The 15,173-nt window shown below is 38.1% G+C and overlaps 1 protein-coding gene across 15 annotated transcripts in view; it reads right to left on the bottom strand.

Annotated features, from left to right (window-relative positions):
* The window catches only part of CDK14 (cyclin dependent kinase 14), a 405,136-nt gene that overhangs the window by 230,564 nt on the left and 159,399 nt on the right, over window positions 1-15,173 (bottom strand). The window lies entirely within an intron of this gene.

The following is a 15,173-nucleotide window of genomic DNA, read 5'->3' as shown; positions in this document are numbered from 1 at the left end:
CAGAGTGAATGACATACGTCTATGTATGTTTATATCTTTAACACAGAAAATCCCCTGCTGCCTCCTACTCTGAACTTTAAAAAAAACCTTTTTTTTTTAAGAAGAAATTTTCTTGCTTGGTAAACACAATTGTCTCTGCTTCATCTGCTGTATCTTAGACTCAGAGGACATATCTGATTTTACCTAGGATCAGTTATTGACAAAACATATTACACTGATTTATCACTGTAATTTAAAAATTATATTTAGCTTTTACAAGAGGCTGTAGCTACATCCAGACTCAAGACATATCTAATACACACACCTTTGGTTACATGAGCACAAATATTAATATTTGATACCTCACTAGCTGCAGGATAGCTTCTGAGTCAACTTCATATGACAATCGGGAAGCCTTTGTTCACTGCAAATATGATTTTGCAAATGAGAAAACTAGTCACGTCTGCAAAAACAAAGGCTTACCAACGATGTGCATGGTTTCCCTTTCTATTATACCTTAAATGTGTTGAACAGTTTATCATTTTGATTTAGATATATTTAAAAAGGCTCTAGCATGCATGCTAAAAATAAGGTGTTTTTCTTGTTGCTTTTCCTTGATTCAGATTCTTTATGCGCTTCCTTTTTTAGCTTCCTGTTTTGTTTATTTAATAATTACTTAGTTTGAGGTAAATGGCTTATTGAACCATATCTATGAGCCAGTAATAGTATTAAAATGTTGCTAATGTATTCTGTTGTAGATCATGAACTGTCATCTTAACCTATTTACTCAGCTACTTGTTTTCTACATTTATTCAGTGAATACTTGAGTGACAACAAAAACTGAAAAAGTAAAGTGGGTGGAGACAGTGACACTGCTTCGATGAAGCGGTCAGCACTCCAACCCAGAAGCCAATTCTTGGCAATCAAAAGCAGCCTTTCGGTCCCTCTGCTGTTTATCTGAATGCATCTGTCTCCAACATGAAGCTTTATCAGAGCATCTGAGTTAAATTCCTCTCAAATAAGATAAATTACCTACAATATCTTGTGTCCTGGTCCTAATACAGCCATTAACTTATGATAGTGCTGGTCGTTTATAAAAGTTACTCATGATCAGAGAGAGACTAATTAGGATCTCAAATTAGTATTCCCAAAATGCACTTGAGCAATGACTAGTCTTCCAAACTGGAGTGCAGGAGTCAGTTTTCAAGAGACAGAGAGAAGTAAGTAAGACAAAAGGCATGTGTGCCTCTCAGCCTGTCTGGTTTTTCCAGCTGTTATCAGCTGTTGTAATAAAAGATTATTTTTCCCTGCAAGTCTTATCTCGTATATGTCTTCAGACAGTCACTTACAGTAACACAGACAATAATTATTCTAGTCTGTGAATAGGACTCAACTGTCAGTTGACAAACACAAGTTACAGAATGGGGAGACACAGAAATACTTTTCCTGCTACCAGAAAGAATGACTCTAACACTCATGAAAAGTGTTGGCCACTTTCCAACAAATCCAGCATCATCTTTTTTATTTTAACCTCTCTCCTCTGCCCCCTGTGCCTCCCAAAGGATCACAGGGAATAGAAAACAGGGATACAAGAAAGAGCTCAGCTCTTGGTTGCATATTATCACGTTGCTTAATTTTTTTGAAAGCTATCATAGCTATAAAGTTGTTTATTTCCTTGCTTTAAAATCCTTGTAAATAATTTCTGATATGTTTTGAAAAAAAGCACACTGATTTTGAACACGTACCATGACTGAAAAAAATTATTTCTTGTCTATAAGCAGGAAAAAAACCACACTAAAAACTGGGTACTGTGCAAAAAATGGTACAGAAATACAAAAAAATACACACTCCATTTTTGACACCAGGAAAATGTATCTATCCCCATGGCATTCAAAGTGCCGCTACTAGTCTGGAGGCAGAAAAGTAACAGTAGGCAGGAAAAATAAAGGAAACAAACTGCATCAACATTATAAACATTCACAAAGATATAAAAGCTAGCAGAACTCATGGACAGTAAGCAATTTCACATCAAAGGTAATTTCTGCATTACAGAAAAGACATGGATTCCTTATGGACATGGTATGCACGCCCACAATAGCCTTAACAGGTGATAGATTTAAATCTTGCTTTCCAGATTGCGGACTTTTATTTAAGAATTTGTTGTTTCATTAAAAGTCTAGGAGAAGATGATGTCCTCTACTCCTATAAATGCCCCAGCAGGAACACACCACTGTGCTAATAAGGCTGTAAGTGAAAATGTCAGAATTACTCATTTCACAATGAAGTTATTAGGTCTGAAGCAAAGAGTTAACAATTGCTGAACAGATGGTTTTAAATTGGAAAGATCTGCAGAGTGCAGAGAGGAAGTTCTAGAAAGGACAAACAGGCAAAAAATAATTCTTCACTGAAAACTAGAGCTAATGCATCTCAGGATATTATAATATTCCTTGAGAAAAGAGAGAAAACGGGAAAGCAGTTATGAATGAATGAGCCTAATCAATACTGGACAATTATTTGTGTAACAGTAATAATTTACGTGTGGAATTTTAAGACATGACTAATGAACTTGCCAAAGATAAGAAAGGTAATAGACCACTTTCACGGAGTTTTGAGGTATAAATGTTTCATCACCATTATGATTTTCCCCTCACAAATGAAAGGAACCCAGAAAAGACAAAATAAAAAAGTATTCAGGAGAACAGTGTTGTATGGAGACAAACTGAGAGCTATGGATGTTCCATTTAGTGAAGTATAATAGCCCACTTGTAGTCCACAGAAGCTAACAACCTACTGCAAGCTATGGTGTTTGCAGCTAACAATTTACTGTGATCTCTACCTTTACAGCTAAAAGCAGGACAGCAAGGGTCATTTCTGGATGACTCCATCCAGCATTCAAGTGAAAAATGAACCAACCCTTTTCAACTGGTACCTGGATAACTTATCATTTGATAGGTACTTGATGTATGGCATGAGACAGGTTAAATACAACATAGCAGTAAAGAAATAAATATGCTTGTTCTCTAAGACTTATCTTTTTTAGAAAATCATCACATAGACAAACTGTCTCCCCCTCTGCCCAGGTGCAAAAAAGCACTGAACACATACCAGCTGCAACTCAACTGTATACAGGGCATCAGTACCATTAAAGTCCTTCTAGTTTCATGTTATATTAAACCTGACAGCTGAAGAACGGTTTAATAAGCACAATTTGGTGCTACTGTAGTGATTCACAGTCATCCACATAGAAACACAAAAGCTAAGTTTCACTGACACTTTTATGTTTGAAACATCTAATCCCAGTTGTTTATCCTCAGGTAATTTTGTTTCTTAACTGACCATACAACACTGCAGTGAAAAGGTGATGCCATGCACAGCTCTCTCCACCTATTGAAAGGGTCCACAACTCACTGAAGTGAAATCATGCAGTGCTGGACAAAAGGCAACAATAATAACATGGCTACTGCGATGTTGCTCTATGGAATGATTTAGTCCAGTGGGATCAGTTTTGCTGATCTATTAGGTCCTATCTAGCTGTAAAATATCTGGACAAATTTGATGAAAAGCATATCTCAAGTCATGGTCAGCTATTAAAAATCTAATCAAGAAGCTGCAAATTTACTGAACTTGTCTAGGATAAGTAGTTTAACAAGAACAAGGCTACATGGGAAAGTATTTGAACAATATTAATATCTATAGACAAAGCAATATTTTTGAAAAGTAGATCTAACAAGTATTTTGTTTATAAATCAAACAACACTGCCATTTGCCATCACCCTGCAGGAGCGGAATCTGTGTATTTGAAAAACTGTTACCCCCACGGGTGCTGAAACCACCAACTCACACAATACAAGGTCAGACTTAGGTATAAATGACACAATTCCATGGCTAGTATCCACCACACCCTCACCCCTGTGCTGCAGAGCCAGTGCAAGTGGGTTTGACGTGCCTCCTTTTCCAGCCACGGAGTCACCTGAGCACACACACCCCGATGCTGCAGAGTGCACCTGCCTTTGGTGCCTCATCCACCCTCAGCTTATGAACCACGGCTGCCCTGCTGGCACAAACTCTTCTCCGGAGATCATGGAGTTTAATCCAGGCTGTACCCGAACTAGACTATTTATAGATAACACAAATATTCAGCTGACTTTTGTCATTGCTATCTCACAACTTACGTATTCCCTTAGCAGGTAAAACACAGCCTTGGAGTTCTACCAAAGAACTCCAGTACATTTTGCATGTGTTATCACATTAGTACATACATTCACACACTAGGTAATACCCACAGCAACTAAAGCCACATCTGACTGCACAGCCTTACAGCAGAGAAAAATGATCTCAAAACAGACATTGGTGCAAAACTAATAAAACGGGAAAAAATCTCAATGATATAAAAGCTTCTTTAAATGCAAAGAACAAAATAACTACAAAATAACTCGAAGATTCCACTAATTTTCAAAATTGTTTCCACTTTGGTTTCAAGAGTTAAGCCATTAAGAAAATCTGTATAACCACTGTTGCTTCTGTAAAGCAGTATTATAAAGCAACATCTAACAACAGAAACCTCTTGAGTCTCAGATTCACCTGTTCAATTGAATTGCTCCTCAAAACTCATTTACTGTATATGTCATCTTAAATTATCTGAATCACAAATCTTAAATGAAAACTTTAATGTGAGACACATTCCAATATGCTTAGGTCTAAATAATTATTTGACTTTGCATCAGTAATAAGGCATCCATATTCCTGCAGAGCCATCTATTCAGTTCTTAATACAATTTGTCAAAGAAAAAGAAGAAATGAAAGCAGACAATTTTATTTTTTAAAAAGTTACATTAGAAGGGCATTAAGGCTATTCCTTAACAGTACAATTTTGGAAATACGTATTTAAAACCCAACTGCTCCTAATGCAGCATTTTTCTCTAAAGTGATAATGAACACTAAAATGCCACTGCCAGAATTGCAAAGCTGGAGCTATACAACCCAATCTAGTCCTTTATGTAAAGATGAAAGCCTACCAAGTCAGTAGAACTGCAAAACTCTGTATTGTAACTAATAAAACTAGTGAAAATCCATTTGTACTGAAACCAAGTAATTCTTTTATCTATTCAACTTGGGGACAATGGATGTACTTCTGAATGCAGTGCTCAATAAAAATTTCTTATAGATTGCAAGCAAAGGATCCCTATTAGTACTTTGACCACTGCCAAACTGCCACTGTCATACTGTTATTGAAGCATTCCATGCTTTATTTAAACCATTTACTCTATCAAGTTTGGATCTGTGAACCAGTTGTAGTACACATAAGCATGTCTCATTTAGTATCACAGCCTACAACCTGTGTAACAAAGCTGGTGGTAATCCTGAACACTGTAAGACAGAACAGGCAAAGGATTGCCAAAATTTCAAGAAGCTAACATTAGGCATTTGTGTTTATAAAGTGCATTTCAGTGATCTGTTGCCTTTTTTCTTATCCCTCCCCCCACCTTTTTTTAAATTTATTTATTTCGTTTTTTCCTAAGGTCTACACACAGGTCAGAGCTGAACCAAATTTCCAGCCTGCTGGAAGAGTCCAGAAATAACTTAAAAACATTGCAATAACATATGCTTAAAAGCAAATATAGTCACAAAAGCAAGCACATTTGATGCCCAAATGACTTAAAAATTGCTGCAATAAGGATATGAATATATTCATTGCTGTGAGTGGGAATAAAAGAGGTTACATCTGAAAACCTCGTCCTACTTTATTTCCAATGACCACACAAAAAAATTGCTGTACAATTTGACATATTATGAGCCAGAAAAGCCAAAGATGGTACAACGACCTCGGAGAAGAGCTTGAGGACCTTTAATAAGGGGAAGCTCTAACCTGTCATTCTCCCCATCATGAAAATCAAAAATTACTCAGCACCATGTTCTCCCCATACAAAGCTGTTGTTAATGTTCCCACATCACCCAAACAAAAAGCAGCTGATTCCTGATTCTCCCACTTTTAAGTTTTTTAACTTTGGGTCTTTCAAATTATAAGACCAAAAGGTCAAGCCAAGTATGGCTTCTTGTAATATACATAAGAGTAACTACTTGGAGTTATCATTTATTTGTATAGTTTTTGGAAATGGAAGTTGCTGGAGAAGTGTTAAGTATTGTTAAGACAAGCACTGCCTGATCACTTCTGGCTATCATCAAGGCTAACTGATGCAGGAAGAAACTCTCATCTTAATGCAGGTAGCCCTGCAAGCATGATTTTAATTTATATCAGGACGAATTATGCATCTATGAATATATTAATACAACCAGCACTGTGTCTTTCAGAAGGAATGAAAAAATTAAAGCATAAATTATTAAGAATTACCTAGATAAAAAATTACTGTGTTGCAGGAAAGCAAGGTTTTAAACTGACTGGGACAAAACAAACGATATTATAAATTACAGAGCCATCATTTCTTTAAAATGCAATCTCAATTATGGAATTATTTCAGACCACGTTAAAGGCACATTTCTCTTCATAAACTGCCAGTTCTGTTCACATTAATCCTTTTCTTTGCATATCAATATTCTTGTTCTCATTGATGATGAATTTTTTCTTCTTCAATCCACACTTTTCCCAGTTAACCTTTAATATCTACACAGCTGATTATTTCCTGAGTAAAACAAATCTGCATAACTATTAACACACTAATGACATTAAAATAATTTTAAAACTTGGCATAATTTTCTCACTACATAATACAGTATGTCCTCTTAAATAAGGAAACATAAACCAAAATCATAATCAGACCAAGAAAGCAAAGACAGAGTATTATGGAAGCTACCTGGAGGCCTATATTCAATTCAGCATGTGCCTTTACCATGAGCAGTTCCTTTTTCTTCAGTATTTTTTCCTTGTAACTACTGAAACAAGCAAAGAAGCTTCAAAACAATAAAGTTTTAATGAAAGTTTGATATTTTAAATACAGATGCCTCTAACCACGATAATCAAAAGGATATTGAGAGGTGTAAGAAGAAAAGATGTTCTCATATAAAACTGAGAAAATACCATCACATGACTGAATAAGGCTTTTTCAAATAAAACAATATTTGTTTTAAATACATCTACAGGTTCATATGGATGGATAGATGCATCTCTTTTGTACACACAGCAGATCACAGCTCTCCATGTGCCATTGTCACATAACAGTCTAGTTCACATTTAGGTGGGCAATACAAGGTAACAAAAAAAAAAGATTATCATAATAACATAGCACTGAGCTAGCTGCAGTACAGATGACATTCAAATCCCATGTTCTTCTTAAGCACAAAATACTGAAACAGATTTTTCATTGCAGTTGTTTTAATGGTGTCATAACCAACTTCCTTTATTACCCTTAATGGATAATTAAGATGCTTTCCTCCTATTTAAAGGCTTGATATAACTCTCGCTTGTAACAACAGAGAACTGCATTGAACCCTAAGTAACCTGAGATGTGTTTAACAGGGGACCCATTTAATGAGTCACCAATCTCCGGGTCCTTCATGCTTTTTAAAAAATAAAACACTTTCCGTTTCAGTCAATAATCCTGCACGGTGCTTCTCAGTGGACAGAGATTAAGTTACAGCATCTGCTTCAGTAAAAGCTGAAAAGCCTCGTATTTAAAGAATTTTAATTTCAATTGTTAAAAAAGCAATCAATGAAGACTGGCATAGACAAAAATTCAGTAAGTGGCTCTACTTTGTATTAACAATTGGCAGAAGTTAAAGTCTTAGTTGAATGCAGAACCTCCCTACAGTTTTTGCAATTGCTGTCTCCAGATAGTAAACTAATGTCAAATCTACTCTTTCTTCATAGACCATGAAACCCAATTTCTGCTCATAAGGCATTCTTACTGAGTTGATTCTCACATGGTAGTTTTTTGTACAGATTTAACTTGTACCTCAACAAAACCATCAGCTCTATGAAACAAATTAGATGGAGATCCATTATGAGAACAAAAAAACAAATAAATAGAAGAAAGAAACATTTCCAGCAGTATTAGACTACACCTTCTCCTGCATCTTCACCTCTGAAACCATTCTTTTCGCCCAAATGCCAGAAATCATATCTATGCCTTTGCACTGCTGTTGTTTGAAATTTTCTGCCACCTACCCATCTGCCTCCCCATTTCATCACAGGTCTGGGCATCACAGCAGAAGGTCACAAGCACAGCATATCAAGTCCTTGCTCCTGGGAGGGAAAAAGAAGAATGCAGCTTTGGCTACTCACTGACAGCAGCCACTTACACCATGAGAAGGAAGGCCTGGGGGTGGAAGGAAAGCCTATGATCCTTGGAAAGGAAAATAAATAACATGGCAGCCTGCCACAGCTCTCTGAGTCCACAGTGCTCACAGCTTTTGCAGCCTCCAACATTTATCCTTCCTCCAAGAAAAAAGATTTGAAGGTGCTATAGCTACCAATCAGGTCTGCTCCTAAGCTCTGGCCTTACTTTACCTGGGTCTAGAAAGTGTGGCCAGCAAGGGCTTTTTAGCCTGACTCAGTCACAGCCATGGAAGCTATGCCAGGACAAGCACACACTGCTCTGCTCTGCTGCTCAGCCCCAACTGCCACTGTAAACACCAACAGCAGCTTCTGCTCTCCATGGAGAATGAGGTATTTACAGCTCATTACAAAAATAACTGTACTTCATAAAGACCTGCAAGTTGGCTCAGGTTTGAGCAGTTTGGGGCTCACTTTCCAGGTTCCCACTTCCTCTTTTTCCGATTTCCTCACAACATTGTCACTGGAGTCATCCTCCTTTCTTGATATTTAATACAACTACAGTCCTCAAAGAAACCCATTACCATCCTTCCTGAGGGATAAAAGAAACAATTCTTCAGATTTCAAAGACTATTACCAGAAAGGAACAGGCTGCACCTGGAGTAACAGCAACCTCCCACAGGAACATGGTAAAGAAATGTCTTTTCTTTCCATGTTCAACTCAGGCAGGTATTAGAGGGGTCTGTGGACCTATGTTTGGGGTAAACTGGTTTTCTTCACCAACAGCAGCCTCTGATCACCAATACCCAGAGAGCTTCCAGCCCTGCTCTAGAGCCTGCAGAAGGGCTGCTGTGGAGGGCAGGAGCTCTGCTGGGCCAGCAGCCTCAGGGCTGCTCCTGCAGCTCACCCCACATGGCTGCTGATGTTCTGATGCTCCTTAGGCTCACTTAAAGACAGGCAACAAAAGGGAGCCAGCCTGTGTAACTAGAGGCACTCTCAGAGGAATTTTGCTAATGATTTCATCAAGCTTCACCAACAATGTAATACCAGCTCTCTGGGAACTGAGACAACTCCTTCTATCAGCATCTTCAAGAACTGATACTCTGTGGAACAGTTACATGGGAAAAACATCACAGTTATCCATGCAAGCAATCTTTTATGCTGTTCAGCTTTTCATATGAATTTTATACAGCACATTATCAAGAAACCCTTGTAGGATTCTTACTGTGAAGAAAAAAAACCTACTTTTTTTTTCAACTTGTCAACATAGTTTTAGCAATTTTAACAGTAAGCTCTACAGGAATAACCTTGTCCCTCATGACACACCCCTGTCATGCTCTCCAGAGAAAAATCTATATGGAAATGCATGGAAACATCCTCTCTAATACTCAGATGCAGTTTTAAACTGCCACTCCATTGAGTATAATTCCCTTTATTATAATTCTCAAGTCTCTTTGCTCCTGATCTATTATTAATCATTCTATGTATCTAGAAGGATGCATGGTTGAATCACACTGACTTGATTCTTTTACTACATCAGAGGACTTTACATTAACAAAATTCCAAAAGCTTAAGGCAGGACTTTCACCATAATACAGACCTCCTGCAGATCCTTACTCATCCAGAGATCCCCAAAGACAAGAAAATGCAGTCAGGAAAAGCTTCAGAGTCAGTGGTATTTGAGAGACTAAATTAAAGACATTTTCATGAACATGTCATGCTGTTTTTCCTCTCTTCTCTTCATTCCCACAGATGAGAAAGAGCAACTCCCATACTGCAGAAACAAGCATTAAACCACTAAGTTTCTGATGCTCCTTGTCACTCACCTTGCAACACTAGAATTTGTTGGTAGTGTTACTGCAGTTTGAAGATTTTTTTAAAGGACTAAAATTATCAAAAATTTGGGCAGGGATTAAGAGGGAGGGGAAGCATCTATTCAAGTCTTTTCAAAGTTTTTCAATTTAGAAAATTATCAATCATCAAGTTCTCCTATCCTTGCAAATTATACTCGAGCTAACAATACTTCTAGACCTGTTGTTCCTTACTTTGAAACTGTACTTTGCACTTGTGTGCCTGCTGTGTAGGTGCCCAAATTAGGCAGGTGCCTGCATAGTTTATACACCCTGTCGTGGAGCCATAGCACAGAGAAAAAGGCAGCATACATACTAAAAAGAATGGCATCTAATTATAAGATATGATTGCACAGAAGGTCCTTGCACTTACAATAACTGCACAATCCAAAACAGAGACCAAACAGGTATTCAAACTTCACATTCACCCACTTCATGCAGCTCACTTCTGTTGCAGGTCTAACAGAAGAGATGAAAGAGAAAGGCATCTGCAGAGAAGATTCACAAACAGGAAATTCCCTGAGAAACAAACCCCAGCAGCAGGTTGATCATTTCAGAGCTGAAGCAGGACAAGGGCCCTACTAGTGACTTGGCCAGTTTCTTTCACAGCCTCAGAAGTGCTTTTACTGTGTCACATGCTAGTCAAGTCTACATGTTTTGTTCTCGAGACACATGACCTGATGATATTCTCAGTGCATTGAAAGGAGATGTCACCTCAAAGCTATGTAAATCTTCTCTCAGAAAATACCTATTAACACGTGTAACTATGACTAACTTTTCAACCCAGTAAGCAAAAGACTATTTTAACTACAGAATATGTAAGAGGAATTCTGCTATGATCAGAATAAAACATTGCTCCTGGAGATGTCAGAATATTAGATTGCTAGTGGCTCTTCTCAAAGAACAAGAAACAAGGCACAAAAAGAGTAAATCCTTCCAGGAAAGTCCCACACAGAAGGTGGGACCCACCTGATTATTGTCAGCTATTTAAGGACTTGGTGCTGGGGTTTATTAAGTATGATAATCTGCATGCAAACATAATTGATTAGCCAATCTTGATTTATATCAGCATATACAATAACTAAATACCTGTGTCCAATCATTGAGAAACAAAACAAAACAAGCACAGTATTTACTGAGTCACAAAACCACACAAGAAGGAGAATTTGCCTATTTCAGTCTGCCAGATTGCTCGAGGCTTAGTCCAGTAAGGGAAGCAAACAGAGATTTCATAACATCTCTGGGCTGCTCCAGTGCTGAAGTACTTTTATGCCAAGCATCTCCTTCCCTACAGCCAGTTGTATTTCAGCTTATGACCATTATCCCTCATCCTCCCACTGTGCACCTAAGTAAAGAGCACTGCCATGTTCTTGGTAATCAACTCTTGACGCACTGGGGAGACTGCAGAGCTCCTCATTTCATTACAAAAGGCAGTCCCATGGATCAAACACAATGTACCTTGACTAAAACTGGCAAACACTTTCTTCACACCTACAGAAGCTACTTCCAAGAAGCCTCACTCCATAATTTTCTATGAGTGGTTGAGCAAGTTGCAGTACTCCAGACCTTCTTTCTTGCCTTTCCTACAAATGGGTAAAACAATAACCTTTCTCCAGTTATTGGGAACCTCCCTCAATCTACAGTCTGATAGAGATCACAGAGAGCAGCCTGACAATGACATCAGCTGGCTTTTCCAGTACATCCAGGTGCATGGTGTGATTCTTGGGTTTGCCCTGGTAAGGGCCAGGAGTTGGGCTCTGTTATGCCTACAGCTCCCTTCCTGAGGTCAGACTGACAGGCCTCCAGTTCCCCAGATCCTCCTTCCAACCTCTCTTGTAGAAGGGTTGGAACCCCTCTTTGCTAACCTCCAATCACCTGGGACCTCCCCAGCTAACCAGGATCAAAGATAAATTATGGAGAGTGGCTTGATGAGCTCTTCTGACAGCTCCTTCAATCCCCTCACATGAATCCCATCTGGACCAGAGACTTGTGAGTGTCTGAATGGCACAGGAGGTCACTAAGCACTTCCTCCTGGATTGCAGGGGCTCTACCAGCTCAGGGGGCTGGTGCCCCTGAGGATTACTAGTCTTTCTGTTGAAGGCTGAGGCAAATTTCTTATGGTGTTACTCATTAGAGATTTAAAATACTTTACTTCTACTTAAGACTGACATATGCAGGAGGGGAAATAAACAAAATCATAGACAGTTAACAAAATGCACACCCCAGGATCAAAAACAATTCTTGCAATTCATCCCGTAAGAATTCCTAATATACTTTACTTACCTCTGGAATTTTAATTAGATTTAAAAAAGAACGCAGGTATGGTGTTCAAGGACTATTTTTCATAGCAACAATTACTCAAGATATGCCTCCTCTATTATATCTTCTCAAGAAAGCCATTTTTTATAGCTCATCCATTTTTAATTTGATAAAGCCTCTATATTCTGTGCTCCCTTTTCATTTGACCGCTGAGTCTTCTCATAAATGTTCATTTCCTAGCAGCTAGAGCACAATGAACAGAAAAGCAAACCACTGTTCATCTGAACAAAGACACTCCCACACAGTGAAGTATCCATGTCTGGGAGCCCTGCTATAGAAAAACACATGCCCACAGTTATTCAAAGATTCCACTTCAGCCGCAGTGCAATGCACTGGCAGACATGAATAGCCTTTCTTTTACCTTGTTTATTCAAGAACTATGTTCCACTGGCCTGCTTTTAAGCATTTGATATCCTGCAGTGAAGAGATTAAATAAGCCTGACACCAAATGAAAAACTTCAGATGTGATGATGATTTTTTTGGTAAACTTATGAAACCAAAATCTGAAGGTCTTGTCCTTAGAGAGTAAAAGGCCTTTGCTCTAGGATTTATATTTATTATGCCAGCAAAGTCAATCCTATCTCTAACAGACACTGATTTCTTGATAGGTTCTCTCCTGCCTTGAGTGCATTTGAAAGCAAAGCAACCATCTTTCTAATTTCCACATAGCTCCTCATGTAATTAATCAAGTATACAATCTAAACCGACTTCCTTTCCAAGCACATCATTGCAAATCAGTCATTTGTGGGAGAAAAACATAAAGAGAAACAGAACTGCATTTTACATCTTGTTTAAGAAGGGTCTTTCATACTGTGAAGGTGGAAGATGGGCTATAATAATACAGCATTTAAATAAGTAAATATGCACACATTTGTGCTCTTATTTCTCATGCTTCCAGTGAAAGAGGTCATGACCTTTCAGACTTTAACCTCATCACTTCTAATTTTTCATCTTGGTTCTTGAAAGAGAAATTTAACCCATCTGGTTTTCAGTTTTATGAGGTCAGGAGCCATGAAGGAAAATCTAGCTTTAAAGAAAAAAGGAGATATATAATCTTCTCTCTGTGTAAAAGAGTAGATTATGCAGATGTTTCTGTTATGTCAAGGCAAGGGAAAAAATATCCTCTGTACAATATTACACATTGATGTCTGTACCACCGTGTATTTCTTTCTGGTTGTACTTACACATTTCTAGTCTCTCTTTCAAAACCATACACAATGGTCAACCTTAAACTCCTGCTCACACAAAGCTATGAAAATCGTGCCTTTCATGTCATCACTGGAATATTTAGCCTGCTGCTATCATGAGGCAATAATTTCATCAGAAGTGATAGTTACATTTCCTACTACAGCAGGGCAGGAACAAATGTCCCACTCTGTCCTCTGCTCTATGGCAACACCAGGCAATCACAGCCAGGACCAAAACCAGAGTCAACTTATGTCTAGGTTGGACATTTCATTGATCAGTTCACACCTCCAGCAGTGCATTTAATAGTGCTGGTGAAAGGCAGGTTGTTTTCGTTTTTCTTAAAAACACAGTAAAAAAGTTTGCAGCCTCCCTCTCCCCAGCCACACAAGCCACAGAGCTTCAGCTACCCACCCCCACACCACAGGAAACATTTTACAAACAAAAGAGGCTGTGAGACCTTTTATGGTTTTCAGCATCCACCAAAGCTAGAGAACCATTGTTACAATCTCCTGAGAGATTTATCATATGGGGATACTTGGAAGTCAGATTAGTTCATAGGGTTCTATACATATAAATGATAACAACAAAACTATTAAACAGCACAACACCTTCAACAGAGAGTTAACTCATATTTCACTACAAGAACACTGAATGATGCACCTGTTTCATATCCTTAAGAGTGAAAGCTCATAGTAACAAAATGTAACATGCAGGAATGGGTTTTTTAAGCATTGATTTCAAAAAACAGCAAGTTTTGAAAAATTACAACAAAAAATCATATGTAAACCAGGAGACAATTGCTTCTAATACTATTTCTCTAATTGCCTTACAGTCCAAAGGCCAATCAAGTTCTTGTGGACTGTGTCCACCTTAAGTCCTGTTCCATTCTCCAGCACAGCAAATACACACTGAGCTGTTAATTGCAGTAACGCTAATTAAAAGACAAAACCTCATGACTACATTAACAGTGAAATTGCCAATTAGCACACAAGGCTTCCTCATTACTGCTGCTGCATGAAATCTGAAGCATGATGTGGATAGCAGTCATAAAATAAAAAAACATTTTCAAAATAGCCAAGAGGTCACATTTTCAGCTTACTTCAGAAATACTGCTGGAATCAGTAACTGAGAAACTGACCTACAGGAAAGAAAGAAATTCCTACAACCTTTTGTGTAAACCACTAAAGAAAGATATTGCCATTTTCCACATCTGCATTCACAATGGTTTTCAGAGGAAAGAGTACTTGCCTTGGTGTAGCCACTAGAAAATGGCTTAAAAATTTAAAAATAGGCCAAAGGCTAAGATTTCAGCGGATAATTTATCCTGACTCCACATAAGGCTTCCCCAGAAAGAACTAATGGATACTGAAAGCAGTCCAGGCAATCCCAGTGCCCTTTATTCTACAGAAGGAACACTTATTCTTGTGTCCTTCAGTCTCTTTCAATGACCATTTAACCAAAGTTGATCCAGATCTTTACAACCCTAGAGCTGCTTCAGGTCTCTCTCTACTTTTTTTCTTTTCTTTTTAAAGGTTTTTAATACTAATTCAGAGGCCTCGTGGCAAATATAATGGAAATACTTTCAGTATTATCTTCCTTGAGACAACTGG

Source organism: Sturnus vulgaris, chromosome 1 (genome assembly GCF_052056855.1).
Source record: "Sturnus vulgaris isolate bStuVul1 chromosome 1, bStuVul1.hap1, whole genome shotgun sequence".
NCBI classification, from domain to species: domain Eukaryota; kingdom Metazoa; phylum Chordata; class Aves; order Passeriformes; family Sturnidae; genus Sturnus; species Sturnus vulgaris.
The sequence above is the reverse complement of the archived record's forward strand: the minus strand, read 5'-3'. Positions and strand labels throughout refer to the sequence as shown.